The 18,524-nt window shown below is 47.7% G+C and overlaps 1 protein-coding gene across 1 annotated transcript in view; it reads right to left on the reverse strand.

Moving 5' to 3' along the window:
• GABRP (gamma-aminobutyric acid type A receptor subunit pi) overlaps nucleotides 1-18,434 on the reverse strand; it is a 40,543-nt gene extending 22,109 nt beyond the window's left edge. Inside the window, exons 1-5 of the mRNA XM_038186377.2 lie at nucleotides 13,056-18,434; nucleotides 7,133-7,320; nucleotides 6,440-6,578; nucleotides 5,060-5,788; nucleotides 2,378-2,917 (exon numbers count right to left, since the gene is read on the reverse strand). The gene's annotated coding sequence lies outside the window, so the exon portion shown is untranslated. The remainder of the gene's footprint in view (nucleotides 1-2,377; nucleotides 2,918-5,059; nucleotides 5,789-6,439; nucleotides 6,579-7,132; nucleotides 7,321-13,055) is intronic.
• Nucleotides 18,435-18,524: the final 90 nt, after the last annotated feature.

Here is an 18,524-nt window from a genome sequence, read left to right on the forward strand (position 1 = left end):
GGTTTGGTGGTTTGGCCCCACTGGCGTCCTGCAGCCGTGAGGTCCTGCTGGTGCCAGGAGGGCACCGGGACTGCACAGCGGGAGCCGAGGCAGCAGCAGAGCGGCACTCAGCAGCAGCTCACCCGGGGGCCAGAACTTGGCAAAGAAACACAGCGCGGTGCTGCCTGCACTGCGCCAGCCCCAGAGCATCCTCAGGGCGCAGCAGCAGCCCCACAAAGCTTTAACACTGCTTTTCCCACCTCCTGCAAGAAACCTGCTTGTTACTTGTTAGATAACCCAAGGAACACCAAGTGTAACTTTGCCCTTCATGCCAAAAGTAGGCACCCGGCTGGCCTGCTGGGCTACTGTTTTCTCACCCAGCCTCAGGTCACCTAAGCTTCAGCCAAGGCCAGAGCACACCAAAACCACGAGGCCTGACACAGCGCTGGTTAGCTCAGTCTGAGTCTGTCAGCCTGCGGCCCCCAAATGACCATGTACGTACGCCTGAAAAACCCCGCAGAGTTCAGAGGGTGACTGTTAACAACCTTTACAATTAATAAAGCTCCAGCCTTAGCAGGTGGTGTTGATTTCAACAAAACACGAAGCATGTAGCAGCCCATTAATCATCCCACGCCTCCTGTCAAAGCGTTTGCCCTCTTCATATTGATGAATTGACTGCAGCAACACAAAAGCCACACTGTCACATTTCATTAGAGCCGTATTTCACACCAGACTCTGTTTCAAGAAGAGTTTTCTAGCTCTGCATCCTTCTACAAATTCTGGAGCCGGTGAGATGAATCCAGAGCAGCAGCAGGGTAACATCTTGGCTGCCTGTTACACATACTCACACCATTTGGATCTCTGGCCACAGAGTTTTCATAGAAGTTTCACCCCCAAAGATGTTGCCTTTTCTGCCCACAATTGTACTGCTACAAACACATCACTTCAGGAACTGATTTTCTCAAACGAGCACCACCTGCTTTGCTCTGTCTGTGCTGTCCTTAGGGACGGGACAGCCCCAGACAGGTAGTCTGCGATGTCAGGAGTACCCCACGCTTGGTTATCTGCCTGCTGTCAGCTGCTGGGTGTCACTGCCTGCCTGCGGGATGTCCAAAGCCCCGTCCTGTGGCAGAAAGAGGCCTACCTCGATGGGTGCTGCAGTGATAAAGACAATCATAACACCTCCCAGAAGGATCTGCCTTAGCTCTGAACGCAGCATGCAGACACGCATATTCCTGTGACAATGCAGGTCTGCAGAAAACAACCTGAGACTTTATCTTCCCTGCAATATTTATCTTTTCTCTGTTCTCAGGTACCTGTTTAATAAGGTGTGCTTTGACAACCAGAGCCCTGTTGTTTCTGGGTTAAGAGCTCACGGGACCATTTCTTGGTCTTGGCTTAACAGGACCAGGGCATCTCTTGAAAATGGATGCAACATTTTCAGCTCTTACATTTCAATTTGTACATGCTAAACTACATCAAAAGTTCAGTCCCACACTGCCACATGCACGTAAAAGACAAGTCAGGATGAAAAAGTGGCCACGTTGGTTCTACTTGAGTGAATCAGAAAGATTTGTGAAAGAGACCAAAGGTTCAACTTAGTTCTTTTGCCTTAGCTAAAGTGAAATTCTATCAAAAGCCATCTCCAGAGTCACTGTACACACAGGGAATTTAACAGGAGGATCAGAGAGATCAGCTTTGGCAGCAGCCTTCTCCTTAGCGCTTCCTCTTTGAGGCACTGGGTCTGCACTCGTGGCTGATGCCTCAGTGAGCTGCTGTGCTGCTGCCAGGCCAGCAAAGCCTTCCTGCTGGGGAGCGGTACGTGCTGCAGCTCCCAACGACAGCATCTCAGTCAGCTCCTTAGCACCCTGAATGGTTTGGCCAAACGTAACCCACAGCTCACACGAGTGTGTGGGCAGGGCGAGGGCGTGCAGCCCGCTCCCTCCTTCCCCTGCTCCTACACCACCAGGACAGGTGCCCACTGCAGCACCCGTGCTACCCCGGGGCCCTCAGACATCCAGCAGTGCCCGTGGGCAGCACACCCCAACCACTGCTCCCAGACCAGAACCACCCTGGTGGCCTCGGTTTCCCCACAAAGCTCCCATTGAGCAGTTGCACACAACCATCAGCTGCAGCTGCCTCCAACGCGAGGAGGCAGGTACCGTGTGCTGGCCCCGCTGCCCAGCTCATGGGGTTGGGGCCAACCCACGCAGATACCATCAGCAAACAGCACGGGGTAAAATCATAAGTGATAAGAAGTCTCAAAGCAACGTGGCAAAAAGTACAGCTAGAGCAGTGACTTCCCTGCTCTGTGCAGCCCCGCAGCCCCTCGGGAGCACGGTGGGTGGGCAGCCACCCCTCCGAGCCCCTGCTGCCTCCTCCCTCCCAGCCCCAGCACCTGTGGGTTCTGGCTCCATCTCCAGCTGTCGGCTGGGCTCCACGCTGCCACGGCGCAGCCGGTGGTGATCCTCCCTGGAGCCGGCCCTGATGCTCTGGGAGATTATTCCTTAATAGGCTGATCTCTGCGCTAGCGAAGGGCTGAGGAAGGGAGGAATCCATTATCAGCTCCGATCTGGCATTACGACATGTTTGCTGCTTCGGTTCTGCCTCCCAAAAGCAGAATTAATTGCTGGGCTAGGACACGCAGATAAATCAATCGGCTCCTGCCACATTTATTTTCGGTAGCTATGCGCCGGGCTCCCAGCAGCTTCAAAACAGAGACACCCACTCTTGCTGGGAAGAGAGGTGAAGGTCGGACTCCTGCCACCTGCCGAGAGCGGTGGCTGCCCAGCGTGCAGGGCAAGGCAGCAGCGTGGCCACGGCTGTGATGTGGAGCCAGGCAGCAGCACACCGGTGGTATTCCTGCCCCATCTCAGCGTGTAAGCATCAGGTCAGACCCACTGCATGACTTATCTTTGTAGCTTTTCTAAAGGAAGTGCTGGAAAGACAGGATAGAGAGAGGAGGCAGAAAACTGATATTGTGGAAAACAAATGTCATTTATACTGTAGGCTTATTTACAGCAAACTCTGGGACTTGACAACAGTGTCTACAGCAACAAAGAAAATAAAACACTGAATCATAACCAGTATACTCTTCTTGGGTGAAATGATAAGGCAACACAACCTCAAACCGGACTCCTGCCTGAAAAATTCCTTCCTGCTCTGTGCCTTAGCTACCCAAAATGTGAAAAATGGAAATAACTGTTCGTGCTATCTGCCAGTGACCTTTAAAGACAAGGACGCACGGAAACACGCTTTGCTGCTGAGCTTCTCTTACTTTGGACTTGCAGCCTCCAGGATTTGTTGTTCCCTCTGGCACCCCCAGGCAGGACAGGCTCCCCATCCAGCTTTGGTGCGAGTCCAGCTGCCTGCAGATGCTGCCCCCAGCAGCACGGTGTCCGACTCCAGAAACCAGCTCATGTGTGATAGAAGCAACAGGCCACATCTTGCCTTGCAGCCAGTATTTACAGCCCTTGTAACGTGTGGGCACTTTATGAGCAGAGACTGAATGGAGACACAAGGCGCGGGGCTGTGGGATGGCCGCCTGTCAGTGACGTTGCCTCAGCCGATGCGTCCGCAAGAGCAGCCAGAGCCCGGGGCAGTCCCGAGCCAACCTCACGGCAGCCTGTGCCCAGTGCTCTGCTAAATCTTACCCAGCACTGCACATCATTTGTGGTGAGGCAGCTATCTGCTGTAAAACACCAGCCAGGTTCCAGCTACTCCTGCAGAAGCAATCGGTGCCAACAACAAACTCCCCATCACCAACGTCTTCTTCTTAACAAGACAAACGTGCCAAGTCTGCTGGTGCTGGAACCAAACAAATGTTTCACGTAGGAACAAAAAGGTTCTGGACTGGTACCAGGCATGTTTTTTTTTCCCCAACCCCAAGTCCCATGTAATTATTTCCATTATGATACTGCCTGTTACAACCTGAAAACATGATTTTAATCTGTGTGCACATCAGCACCCAATGTTCATGCCTAGATTCTTGCACATCTTTCCAACTTCATTTTAAACATAAAGAATATGCTTTAAAAACAGGTCGGTGTAACCTCTTGTCAGATACAAGAATCGGTTTGGGAGCAGGTAACTAATTGGGCACAATTTCAGGCACACACTGTTTTGTTATTGTCTCAAATTAATGCACAACTGTGGTTTAATCTTTGGCCAAAACTTTTACATGCCACAATGCCATTCCTTCCTCCTCACTCACTTATTAGATATGTATCTGGTCCGTAACAAGTGCCTCCAGCTAGCAAAGCTGGGCAGATATTTAAACTGGCACTAGATTAAGATCTGTTGGAAAGAATTGCTTATTTTTCCTTTGATAGTCTGAAACACACTCGCAGCAGATGAGATCAAGATGTACTGAATTAGATATCTGTAGTAAGCACCGGTTTCTGGTTTGCACGTTGATGAAAAGTAAAGTTATCTCCACTGGTGGTACATGTTTTTTGAAACTGTTTTGAACACCATAAACATAAAAGCTGCAGTGAAGGCTTAACTTTATTTAATTTTTAAATGAAGAACTTCCCCCACAAAGCACCTTTCCTTCCAAGGTGGGAAAGATAGCTTCAAGAAGAAACCAGAATGCTGAAATAGTTGGATGAACACATTAAATGAACACACTGCACAGATGCTTTATGTTTCCTCTCTCCAAAGACTGCACTTCCCAGGGGGATTCATCCCACACAGTGCCTCTGCTGAAGCAGCCCTAAAGCCCTGGGGGAGGTGTGGATGCAGCAGGGACCCCACTGTACATCTACGTGTCTCACACAGCACTACGGTGACGTAGCCGATTGGAAACCTTTCTGTACATGTATTTCATTTCAGCCCGAACACTCACAGAGAAGTGATACACATAGATCCAGTGTTGTGCTGCTAAAGTGGCTGGATGTTGGTTATATGCGGACTTCTTGTACTATTTTCACCATTCAAAAATAATAATTCTTGCTCTATGTTAATTTTGAGCTGAGGAGTTACAGAGAGTGGAAGATACTAGATCCAGGTTATCCACGTAGGATATGAACGTAGCGATATGTGCTACCGGCAGACGAGTAAAAGCTGATAAATGTCTTACCTGAAGCTTTTGCTCACCGTTACACCCCAAGTCTCAGTCCTACAGCTGCTTGACTCTGGCGCAGCAAGCACGGGAAGTCATCAGGTGCACATTCGTCAGCTCTGTCAGGCCCACGTGTGCACGTTTGGTACCTCCTCAGAACGGACATCTCTGAAAACCTCAGAGAGCACTTGAATGATTTCCAAGATCAACTTCCAAGCAACAAGCATTTTCTGCTTTGGGGAGAACAAAATGTGATTGAAAATTGACCCTGATGTTTGCATGGGTTCACCATTATATTTAGCTTATGAAATAGTTGTGGTAGGTTTGCCATGAGAAAGACAGCTGGTAACCTAGAAGAGGTAAGGCTTAGCAGCCTGAAAATGCCCCAGTAATGGGCAGTGCAGAACAGAAACATATTTGTGTTTAAAAATAGCCTCAGTTGTTGTTAGAAGGTATTAAGCAATGCTTTTTGCCCTTAACAGCACAACATGGCAGTGAGGACAACGTAAAAGGCTAAGTGTTACCCTATGAACGAGGAAATATTGCTCTAGCTAACTTACTGGGGCTTGAGGTGAAACATGAATTTTGATGGGATGTAAAAGAGCTCCCAAAAATCGTGGGCTTTCTTCTGAGGATGTGAGCTGAGACTCTTCAAAGCCAAGTCTGAACGGTAGCACAACGCAGACCTTCCATTTCATTCCAGTGTTCACTGAAAGTGTCCACCTTTGGAGGAGATGATTTTGAGCACTGTGGAAAAAAGGAAAAGGAGAAAAGGTGTATATGATGGAGGTTTCCCAGAGGCATATGAACATGTTTTAAAGAGATTAAAAACATAAATAAAATAGCAAGCTTTCCTTCAAGTTTTGCATCTCAAAAAGTTAGAAGCCTTAACAGCATTTACCTAGCTCAGAAGGTGCTACCTGCAGGGCTCCCTTCCCACTTCTGCATATCATGGAGCTCTGGGCTGGAGTCAGATCGATGCTCCTCGTGCATCTGCAGTAAAGCAGGTTTCAGGCTGCTCCTCGTCAGGGTCTTTCGTGATTATTTTAAACATGTCAGGGACATGTTATCTGCGTACCAGGGAATGCCCACACCAAACCAAAAGGAAATCGTAAAGAGGAGGAAAAAATCTGACATTTTCACTCATGATTATTTACAGTTTTGTTACTGTATTAAAGTAGCTCCAAGGCCTGGCACAAATAAAATAACAAGTTCTGTTACCAAAAATCTTTGAAACACGAGCTGACCTTACTTCTGTGTGATACTGATAACTATCTGACTAAGAGAAAATGCCCGGTGTCCTGAAAGGCCCTATAGCCTATTTACTGCTGCACCTCCAGTCAGGGCACATCATCACACACACCTGAAGAAGTTATGTGGGACTGGAAAAGTACTGACCAGTAAGTCATGTCCCCACAGGACCGTCGGCACCCAGGTGCCCTGCTGCAGCTTCAGCACATTCGAAGGGAATTGGTTTATGATAGGGCCACACATCTGCCCGCCAGGGAATGTGTGGACCATATCAAAAGGGAGCCTGCTAAGAGAAGGAAAAGGAAAAGAACCAACACCGTCACTCCTACAGTTATTTACAGTTCAATTCTATTACCACATTAAAGTACTTTAAACGAGTTTATTGCTACCTCACATCAAATGCCAAGCTGTTGGCACAGCACTGAAACACGGTGCTGTGGTGTGCGATGTACTTTAGTACTGGTACGTTAGTAGTGCTTTAATGGATGATCAAAGGGATCATTTGTAATGCTGGAACCTGTGCATAGGACTAACCACTTCCACATTTAAGACCTTACTACATTATAGTTGAATAAGCATGCTTGAAAAATATAATTTTTATCCTTACAAAACCAGCGGGAAAGTTTTATAGCCAAAAATTTGATCTGAATGGAAGCATCTCCCTTACAGATGGCACAGAGATCTAAGCCTGTTTCTCTGAGTGTCAGGATTTAATCAGCAGAGCACCGATCTCTGGCAGCAGTCAGTATCTGGTGCCCCCTTCACAGGACGCCTCCACCACACTGTAGCCTGCGATGCTGAGACCTCAGAGCTTGTCAGACACCTGGAAAATACCTGTACCTGATTTGGTGAGGCCCTGCAAACCTGCCCACGCGCAGGGCAAGTCCTGGCAGCCCAGGCACACGCAGTGCTGTTCCTGTGCCACCCTGGGCTTCTGCAGCCAGCTTGGGTGCACTGTCATTGTGTCCTTCCAGGGAGCACGGGGAGAGCCCGGCTGGGGGTGTCTGCAGCCGCTGGGCAGACGAGACCTGAGCAAGACAAAACATTGTAATTAATTCCATCAATCATGCAAGGTGATACGAGGGGTGGCAGAGCATTTTCTGATCTCTGCAGTCTGGGCCCAGAGGCATCCCTATCCCTGCTGTTACTTTCTCAGCTATATATATATCAGTAAGGTTAAAATCGTACCCATTAAAAAGAAAATCTGTATGGAGTAGTCAAAAAACAGAAGGAAGAGGAGCCAGGAAGCTGTCCTTTCATGCCAGCAGGCTTTAAGAGAAGCTTTAATACTTCAGTGGTGTATCTCAGATTGCTCAGCAAATCCCAACAGCACATGAAGACCTGAAATCAGTGCCTTTGCTGCATCACTCCACCACAGGCTGTTTGCAATTTATATCTGAGCTTAAATGATGTATTTTCCAACGAGGGCAAGGACAAATCTGGATCTGTTCCAGAAACCTAAATACTGAAGTTCTGCCCTGGTATTTGAGCTTCAGTACAGGATTAGAACAAAGCAGGGACAATGTGCTCACCCTCCTCACTCTGGCCACAAAGAGGAGCACCTGCAGGAGCTCTTGGTAGAAGCTGCAGCCCCAGAGCATGTCGAGGGACAGCCAGATACCGATTCAGAAGTTCCTATCTGCACCAACTGCTGCAGAGCCCGTGCTCTCAACCAGGGAATCAGGTTCTCAGCCTGACCCCCAGCCTCCAAGGAAATGAAGACCTGACAACTGACACGGCATCACCGTGCCTGCATAGCTATTGCTGTCATCCTGCGCCTCTCCCACCTTTTTCCAGTGGAGTCCCGATTTAAAAAAAAGAAAAAAAAATCACAAATGCACCAGTCCCACCCCAGTTCCAAATCACCAGGTTAAAGCTGTGAGATAACCAAGCCGCGTATGTGTGTGCATGCCCAGCGCCTCCTTGGTACCACTCAAAAAGAAGCAGCTGCTGAGAGAAGCTACACCAGCACCCCCACCATCCCCAAAATGCACTCTGCCGTTTTTCTTTTATCCTGGGAACCCCGGTGAGCTGCAATCATCACTCGGAGCTGCGGGGTTGCAGTAAGGGTATGAAGGACAGACTGACAGCACCGTCCCCAGCAGCTCCTGCTGGTGGCTCAGGTGCCACCCTGGCTCAGCTTAGCTGGCTCTCTGCACGACTCGTCTGCTAAAGGCGCTTTCGGGAAATTAATAGCTACTTTGGGAACCCTGAGCACTCTTCCCTGTAATATCCCACCAAGCGTACTCTGGAGACAGCAACCCAATGACATGTCACATTTGCAAGGGAAAACTTAACTCTAATAAAGATTAATAGACGGGGACTCACCACCACATTTTTTCTAATTACCTTTCATTAACATTCTCAGCAATCTCAGACAAAACAACACGGCCTTTTTTTTTCCTTGCTGTTTTTTCAAACCAGGGGCTGCACAAGGCACAGCCAGTGCTTGCTCTGTAAAAGCAACACCCACTGATGACTCTGATACTCCAAGCTCTTTGATTCCAAAATGTCCTGCAACAGCCTCTGCCTAGAGGAAAAATTTCTGTGCCAAATTGAAGCAGTGCAGTGAGCTGTGTGTGGCTGGAAGGGGATCCTTCCCCCCCCCCTGTGAGCACCCGCCTGCACTGGGGCCACCGGCACAGCCCCCTGGGAGCTGCTGTAGGGGGCTCAGCACCAGGCTCAGCCTCGTGCGCCGCAGTCGCAGCACCTTCCCCAAGGTCATCCTCCAAACTTACTGTTGGGAAGGAAGGAATCCCCAAAGAGACGGAGGCTTTGCAGAAAGCCTCCCCACTGCCCCTCCTGCGAGGGACCCGTTATATCAGGCACCTGGCAATGTCTCTAAGGAACACTGTGCTGGGACCAGCCGGCTCCAGCTACGCAGGCGTTACTGGATTCAGGTGGCAAAACGCAGGAAATTGTGGGACTTGCTCTGTAAAGTGATCTAAGATGCCACAGGGTTTGCCAATTTGAGGCAAGGCAGCAGGATCTCATTAGCCAGGAGCTCAAGCCTTTGGCAGCTCTTCCAGAAAGGAGGGATTTAGCCTGTGGGTAGTTTAAAAGCTAAGGAGATGGAGGAGCTCTCTTTTCCAGCCAATTCTCTCCTAGCGTATTGAACACCAGATCTGTAGAAGAACTGCACAGTTGAGAAAATTAGTCCTGATTGTTTTAAGTTTCATAGGTGTTAAGTGCATCAAACAAGGGAATTACACCAGCTGTGGGGACTGACAGACCCGAACGGAGCCTGCTCTCCCATCTTACAGCTAGGGATGGGCACGGAATACAAAAGGCAAAATACTTCCCCTCCCACTGTGAACTAAGCACTGCCAAAGAAAAAAACATTACCTAGAAGGGAAGGATCCTCTCAAAGACAAGAGCAGACAGACTTACGTCTGATTCTCATAGTCTTAAATCAACAACCTTCCAGCCAAATCTTTATTTCTTCTCACACCATTTTGCCCTTGTTCTTTAGATCTTCCCCCATCCACTACTCTAACATCTAAAATTTGTTTCCCTTTCTGTCTGAGAGCCACCAAAGCCACCAGTGCAGTAGCTCCTTCACCTGAGCATCGAGCACCAGCAATATTCCAAAATCTCCCCAAGCGCTGGGCAACTCAGCTGCAGATACCAGATGGCTGTTCTGTGAATTCAACACGAGCAGCGTGAGCAAAGGAGCCTTTGAAGGCTGTTTTATTTTAGTGAATGACATTTTGGTGTTAAGATAAAACAAACAAACAGCGAGCATTGTACCAGGAAATTCAGACTGCGCCGATGTGTGGGAACATTTCCTGGACAATGCCGGTGACTGTAAGATCTCCTGCATCATCACAGAACAGTAACACTGGGTATTTGGGGCAGCTCTGGGCAGGGAACGTGCTCAGAGGTGCCTCAAACCACGGGATGGGGACAGCCCGTTCCCCACGGAGGTCTTGGGCCATTTGCTTGTTCCTGTGCTAGGAAGGCCATCCCCGGTACCTGAATGCCTGGATCGGGGCTTAACTCCTGACTGCATAGGGGCTGTGGGGAGCTGCCGGGCTGCCTCTCCTTGCAAACAAGGAAGAAACCCGCAGAGCCAGGGCCCAGGTGCCCATGTATCAGTGCACTAAAAATACCTCCAGAGCGAAACCATAGGAGACCAGCCAGACAACATCTATTTCTCCCCTTTGCCAAGTGTTAAAAAAAGACAAAGGAGAAAAATCCCAGCCCGGGAACAGGTCGGGCCAGCTTTGCCACATTGCTGCGCTCTCCCTGCTCTCTAACACATAGAAGGGGCTTTGTCTACCCCTGCCAGACCTCGGCAGCACCCTGAGGCACCTCCAGCCCCTGCCCTGGGCAATCTTTAGCCCGCTACCATTCGCTTTCAGGGCATCTCCTGCTCCAGGGCCTTGTCCCTAGGGGAAGGAGCAGCTATGCCAAAGATACGCTCACTTCCCAGCTCTGTCCAAATTACCTCCCCAGCCGTGTGGCTGTTCATGAGGCAGCACTTCCCAGCCTTACCTGAGAACAGGGCATCATCAGAGGACTTCCCGGGGCAGGAGTTTCACACTCAAATATGGCAATTCTCTCTGTGGGGCTAGGGGGTACCCTCCCCAATGGGAAATTTCCTGCCAGAGGCCCCCACCAGAGTCCCTGCACTAACAGATGGGGCAGGACAGACTTCTATGAGACAAAAGGGAAGAGTTAACCAGAACAGGCTGGGAATAATGGCATCCACTGAGAACCTGAAGAATCTCAGTTCATTTTCTGCCTCCTGGGGGTGCTCTGCCCACAGGCTTGGAGCCATTCAGGGGAAGGAGTGGAATCCTGAATCTTTCTGTTAAAGCCCTGTCACTCTGCATAAAACAGTTTGAGCTCCAGTGGTTAAGTATAAAAGAGGAAGGGCAGGAGTGACACCCCTGCACGGCTGCTGGGACACCTGCCTGGAAGCTGATGGTCTCCATCTGTTGCCTCCGTGCCAAGTCCGGGGCAGAGCTGAGCCCAGCAGACCCCTGCAGCATCAAGGCACCTTAAAACACAAACCACAAAGGGATTTCAAGTTTATCCCATGGGAAACACCATCTGCATGGGACCTGAGCATCTCACATACAACAGGCAGTTTGGTCCCACTGTAGCCAAGGTACGAACCCAAGAAAAGGACTTCAACACATGACTTTTAGATACAAAAATACCCTAATGGGACTGTAATGCCTATAGTTAGCAAAGTACAAAGGAAATGTGCTGTAAAAGAGGGGGATTCATGCCACCTGGCACTGCTACTCAGATGCTTCCTGATCCCCACACTTACAACCCTCAAAGAGCTACCTGCAAAACACAGTAGGACGAACACCTGCTGGAGCTACTGCAGCATGAATGGGAATGACTCCTTCGGCTCACGTTGGATTTGGATACTGCAAGTGAGTTTCAGAGCTGCCTTGGGGATGAGAAGGATGCTGAACTTGAGCTAGACAGGTCTCCTAACATCCATGTCTGCAAAGAACTGGCCACTCCCAGCCAAACAGCAGGGGTAGGTCCACTGCGAGCTCTCTGACCAGCTAGGACGTGCAGGATTGCTGCTTATGGGCTTCCCCTGCCTAACCCCATATAGTGCACACCTGGTGAGGCAAAAGGACACCACATGTTAAATAATTTCCTCAAGATTCTTAAAAATTGATATTCCCTACACTTAAAGATGAGACTAAAATGCAAATATAGCTAAGGACCATTTTATTAAACAACAACAACAAAAAAAAACCAACAACAACAACAAAAACACACACACAAACAAACAAATACGCAAAGTAACAACCCCAGCGTATTACACAGACCTGTTGCTTTTTTAGCTAGTTCCCAAGACCAGTTGTCAAAGGAGTTTCTGTATGGAAGTGGTTCAAGCAGCACTGTGACACCTGACATCTCCCGCCCCTCACACAGCCCACGCTGGAGCCCACGTCACCGGGAGGCACCCAGTGACACCTAGCGATCCCCTGAGCTCGGCAGCCAGTGAACATCACTGCGCACGTGGACAGCCTCCTCGGCACATCACTGCCTTGCTGAGGTCAGCCCCTATCTCCTGAAATCCAGCCATTATTTGCTGCTTAAGTACAAAGTTAGTTATTTAAGCAGAGCTCTGAATCATGATGAAGGTAACTCACTGTTACAGAAACCAAAGCTGTTCCCACAGCTGGCAGCGCACGGGCTGAGTACCACTGACCGGGCACCGATCGTGTTAGTGCTGAGAAGGGCCAGAATGGTTACGGGACATCGCTGGTCAGCTACACTGGCACCAGGGCCTATGCTATGAGGAGCCATGAGCAGTACTAAAAATTATAATGGTAATATTGCAGAAAAGCAGCAGATGATTTAGAGCAAACTACAGGTGTCTCAGTTCCATAATAGTCTTAATATTCTTTTTTCAAATTAAAATTTAGAGCAGTAAACAAATATACAGACACAATATGCTTGGATTTGTTAAATATGAATGTGGGTGAAGGATCTAGACCTTGTGGATGTACAGAGCTCTCTTAAACCTGCCTTCCACCCCACCAACAACTTTGAAAAAATTTTTGCGAGCTATTTCACGACTTGGTTATATCAGGGGCTGACTGTGGCTGACAGTTCTTCGATAGCAATTGGGCTTGTATGACCAAAAGAGCCCCATAGGGAGGTGACCGTGCCTGGTCCCCTCCACCTAAATTACCCAGCCCACACTCCTGATTGTGAGAAGCACACTTAGGAGACAGAACCCAAAGGGAAGCTGCCAGCTGGAAACCCACACACGCGGTACCTGTGCTGCACAGACCAGGCTGACCACCACGGGGCCACGTAAGGATGTGCCACTGCAGCTGGCCTCAGTGTTGTCATCTGGAAAGGAGCAATCACGAAGCTACAGCTGACACGTCATTTCACTGCACTACAGCAGTGATTTATAAACGTGTCCATCCTTGGCAGACCTGTCGTGGTTGAAGGCTGCCGTGTTAGCCTGATGATTTAAATCCATTCAGGATCTAATACCACTATTACTGCTACCTTACCAATTTGTTTCTTCTTTAACTGCAGTTTATTTCTCTTTGATTAGTGTCACAAAGACAAGTAGTAGCTTTGTCTTCAAATTTGTCTAGTCATTTCCACTTGTTTTTGGTACTGTTTACTTAAAGACCTTCTTATGCGCTCCCTTCAGGCAGGACGTTAACAAGCTGCCCTCTTCCCAGCGGGAGTGCTCAGCACCACTTAGGCTTGGAGCTCTCACACTTTGTGCCAGATATTTGGCTTTAGTGACGGTGATGCTCTGGGATTATTTCCCTCAAGGCAACTTGTTCAATTAAATCTAGGTGCAGACCAACAGGTACCTGCTATCTCCGCGCTGCCAGTCACTTCACACTCCAGCACAGGGACAAACCTCACTCCCTCCAGCACGCCGCATGGTTTCTCTACGCGTTCCTGTCTCAGATGCGGTTTCTGGCCTGAAACACAAGAGGACCCGGTGGCCACTGACTCCTGCTTGTGCGGAGAAGTAGGTCTTAATGCACCACCATGGACAGGCCTCCTCCCTTTCCACCTTTGCTGGGCCTGCACAGATGAGCAAAGGTTACAGAATTAATCTCATAATAAGCAAAAGCTCACATCGACTTCAAAAGCAACTATGTTCATAGGCTGAGAGGCAGCACATGCCTCAGCCTCACCCAACCACACCTGGAGGAGAGTTCCCAGAGATGCTGTGGGAACCGCGCTCATGGTCAGCGCATATCCACTTGAGCAAATCTGATGCTGAAAAATGAATGAAAAGCATACGCACGTGCCTTGGAGCCGAACCATGCTTGGTCTAGCAGCAGCTGGGTGCAGTTGGATGCTAGGGAGAGGTGCTGAATTAGAGCTTCAACAGCACGAAGTCAGGTTTGGCGTTTCCCACAGGAACGGCCTCTCCTCCAGCGGGCTGATGCCTCCGAGGGTGCCTCCAAGGGCAGCAGTGGCTGTCCCCAGGCTGCTCCCTGCCTGCACGGCCGAGAGCTGGCTGGGGTGAGCGGCTGGTGGGGCAACGCTGACACCAACCTGTTCAGGCACTGGAGTGACACCAAGACCAGGTTTCACACAGACAGCTTTATTTTCACATTTCTGCATGTATGCAAGACAATGTTCTTTGTCTTGGGATGTGCTGGTGGATATGCTGTACCCTATAAAATGGAGCTTTGCAAGTTTTTATATATGTATATATATACACATATATATAGTCTAGCAAAATTTCTTCTGCATTTCTCCGTGTGCCAGAATGGATGTATTCAACAAACCAGAGATAAAGGGACACTGACAGGTTTTGTTTTATCTTTTCTCATCTCTAAAACAGTGCTCGTGTTTTCTTCAGCTTAATTACCTGTCATCTGCATGTACTTGAGAAAAAATGCTGAAGAGAAAAGAGATGTCTATAAGATTTCAATTTTTACTACTCCAAAATACTATCAGTGATGCAGGTAGAACATTTTTGAACTCTTATTTACAAGGGCCAGACTATCAGATAGGTGTATGCAACTGCACCAAATATAAGAGTGTCCCGAACCTGTGATGGAAATAAATCAGTAGCATGTAAATGTTACAGCAGAGTTCAGCAATTTAACAGGCTCTATGCAGCTAGGTACGTTTACAACAGAGTCTTGCTTTTAAAGATTTGGCTGTACATTTTTAACCTGACAGTGTCCCTTAAGAGACAAATACATACTGGGCTTACAAAAGGACACCCTCCTACAGATATTTTCTTTTTATTATTAAAAGCAACATTTTTAAAACCATTCAACAAATTTAATACAAACTGCCATCAGATAACAGCATTTGTAAGAATGAAGCTATGCGCTGCTGCTCCATTAACATGGCTTTAGTTAGCACAAATTGTATTATCTGCACTTTTCCTTAAGTCTTTCACGGCACTTCCATGGAAAAGAAAAAAGGTCATGAGGCTGCTGCTGCTGTCTTACCGGAGACCACATGCGGACACGAAGATGTTTGTTCTCGCCGTGTTGCAGCCAGGCAATGCCAAAGTTCTGCCCACAGCGCCTGAACCTTGGGATATCCGCGCCCGCAGGTCTATAGCTCGACTCGCAGTTGTGCACAACATTGCAATGCATTCAAAGTAACAAGGAAACGAACACTGACAGTAACAGACATGGTACATTGGGTATTTTCTTTTTCTTTTTGCATTATCATTAATCACAGTCCTATTTTCAACAGATTGTTGCCAAAAATGCATGTTAGAAAGGCTTTTCTAGAAAACGCTGGCATGAAAATGCAGATTAATGCTTGTAACTAGTGAAACAGTCAGACTTACAATTCAGACATTATTTAAACATTCACAATTTTGAGAAAATTTGCACAGCTGATAGCACTGACAGATAGTCTAACTGTAACTTAGAAGCCAGCATAGCAACTACCTTCCACGTGCTGGCAGTAGGATTTATGATGGCATGAGATTAGCATAGCGTACTATGTTTTATTTAGAAAGCTGTAGTACTAAGTATTTGCCATAAATATTGCAAGCCCCATTTATGAGTGACGGGAGGCTTTGCAAGTTTACAAACTAACATTTACCAAGAACATAAAAAGCAAACCCAAAGACATTTCCATGCAGAGTACGACTCTCTCACAGTCACTGGATCTCTGTCATCTGCTGGCTGGAGCACACGTGCCATGTACATAGATGCTGCTCACGGAAAACCCAGCGGCTTTCTGGGCACTGATGCACACAAGTCTCTGGCTGGAATGAGTGGGATCGTAGACAAGCACAGGATAATAACTGGTTTCACAAAGGCAATGACTGTCACGGCCAGAATTTACAATTAGAGCTATGTGAAATACTGCTGCTGTGTGGTACTTGGCAAATCCTTCCATCTCAGCTACAGCAGACTCCAAGGGGAGCAGAGAGGTAGCAATCTAGGCCCCAACACCGGGTATGTGCAGGCAGGCCCTGGGCTCCTGCAGGACCACAACTGAAGCTGGTTATGCCTCGGGGGCACAATCAGGGCCATGGCTTTCAGCATCTCCCTCTGTCTAGCACAGCCCCATCATTACTGGGAACCGCAGACAGCCACAGCTGAGCAGAAGAGGAGATACCATGACCAATGGTCCCTACCAGTAGCCTGGATTCAGCAAATTCATCAGAGTGACTAAGGAAATTAATTTAACCCCAAGGGACCACAGTATCACGCCACTAACCACGTTTCTGTTCTTTTGAGAAGGGCATGGTCAAATTCTGGAAATGTTTCAGGCTACACATGCCATCTCATGAGCACATCTGGGGCATCACTGTGAGAGGAGAAAGGCACTGTGCTAGCTCAATACAAATGCTTTTTTTTTTTTTCTTTTGACCAATGAAGTTACCTGCTTAGACTGACAACAAACAGATGGAGGAAAAAAGCAGGTTACTTATTAGATCAAATCGTGTCACTTGCTCAAGTGATTGCAAGAAGAATCGTGAAGGAACAGTGTACGTGTTGTGCATTACTTCAGCTATAACCGATGTCTTTATCGAGTGCCTATTAAATAAAAACCAAATAGACAACACTGCGTAACTAGAGGACAAGGCTACTCTCACAGCACTGCATCGCTTATGTGAATCCCAGCACACTACTGGAGCTGCTACCAGAGCTGCTGTGCTCCACATCCTTGCTAGGAGTGGATGGTATTGGCATGAAGGCAATAAATGTGACAGACGGAGGTGCCATATCCCTGTGTGCACGTAGCTTCTCCCAGCTGAACGCCACTTTCGATGACCACTGGTAACTCAATGGAATATATTGAAGGACCACATAGAAGCATATGCAGAAGCACAGTAACAGGGGAAAATGTCCCATCTTGAGGAATAAGCATAGTATTACACTAGTACCGATCAGACCTTACTTCTATAATCAGGAATATTTCAATAGATTAATTTTTTATAAAACATAGGGCTACAGAAATTAGGCATTCTATATATTGTGTTATAAAAAGCTTCCACTTACATAATATTTAAAATATATCTTCAGTGCCAACAGTATAATTGTAATATAGTATCTGATATAATAAAAATATATGCTTACTGGACAGGAGCGATGTTGGACTATGGCAGGGGATTCTCTTTTGTGTGTGGTTCGAGCAGCTGGCAAAGATGTTCGCTCCTTCCCTTCATTTCTCAACCACCAGCCGCCTGGAAACTGTGACAGCACTCTGGTGTGTTACCTTTCTTAGAGTCCTTTGCAAATCAGGCTCTGACATGCTCCTCAGCTGAGGATCTACCAGGCACAATCCAACCTTGGTATAAATCCATTACTTGATTTTTTCTGTTTTACTATTGGAAAAACAAACAAACCAACAACCCCCCAACCCAATGCTCTCATGGCATTTGTACAAGTCCTATTTCCTTACAAGTCATGCAATTGCCTTGTAAGATAAAGATTTTGATAAAGAAGGTATTAAATTAACCCCAGGGACACGTGGGCTGAGCAGATGATTCTGACACTAATGTCAACCAAGTAACCCCAACTAATCTTACAGGGCACTTTGCGGATGCCAAGGTCCTGAAGTGGAAACACAGCTGCCTCACCTAGGCTTTCTTTTGCCCTAAGTAGAACTGGAAAGCTTAAATAAATCCATAAAGTGAAGAACACTTTTCCATAACATCCAATGTAAAAATACAAGCATTCAAATGAGGTGTCTAGGAAGCATGCCCCTAAGTACAGCCAGAGGACCATTGCATGGTGCTGCTGAGACGCACACTGGAGAATCACTTGGTGTCCCACTGTGTGCTGGGACTGCAGAGGGTGACTGGGACCAGAGCAGGTATTTGTCTTCCTGTACCAGCCCTTTTAAACCTGCCTGATCTTGCAAGAACTTACCATCACTGAACAGGAGTTGTTCTGTAGTTTGAAATTTACGTACAACACATTTTGCTCCTTTCTGGCTAACCCTGGCATGAAGTTCCTCTAGTTAATGTGTTCAGGAATAACCACCAAACTCAGCATGGTGGCACCAGTGCATGTGAGAAGAGAAGCAGGATCTCTGCAGAAATGGGGACATTGGCTACATGGGCTGTCTGTTAACGTCCTATGTACATTTACTGTTTGTTTCTACAGATTGCCCTGGTAGATTTGATTATTTTTTGTCAAAGCAGATTAACGGCAAGGCATTCATAAAACATTTTGCTGTGTGGTAGTATGGACTGAGCTTTTCACTTGTAATAAATGACTGAGTAAGCTATCAACATGTGCTATCATATGTAATCAAGCTTGCTAGATTA

Source organism: Anas platyrhynchos, chromosome 14 (genome assembly GCF_047663525.1).
Source record: "Anas platyrhynchos isolate ZD024472 breed Pekin duck chromosome 14, IASCAAS_PekinDuck_T2T, whole genome shotgun sequence".
NCBI lineage: Eukaryota > Metazoa > Chordata > Aves > Anseriformes > Anatidae > Anas > Anas platyrhynchos.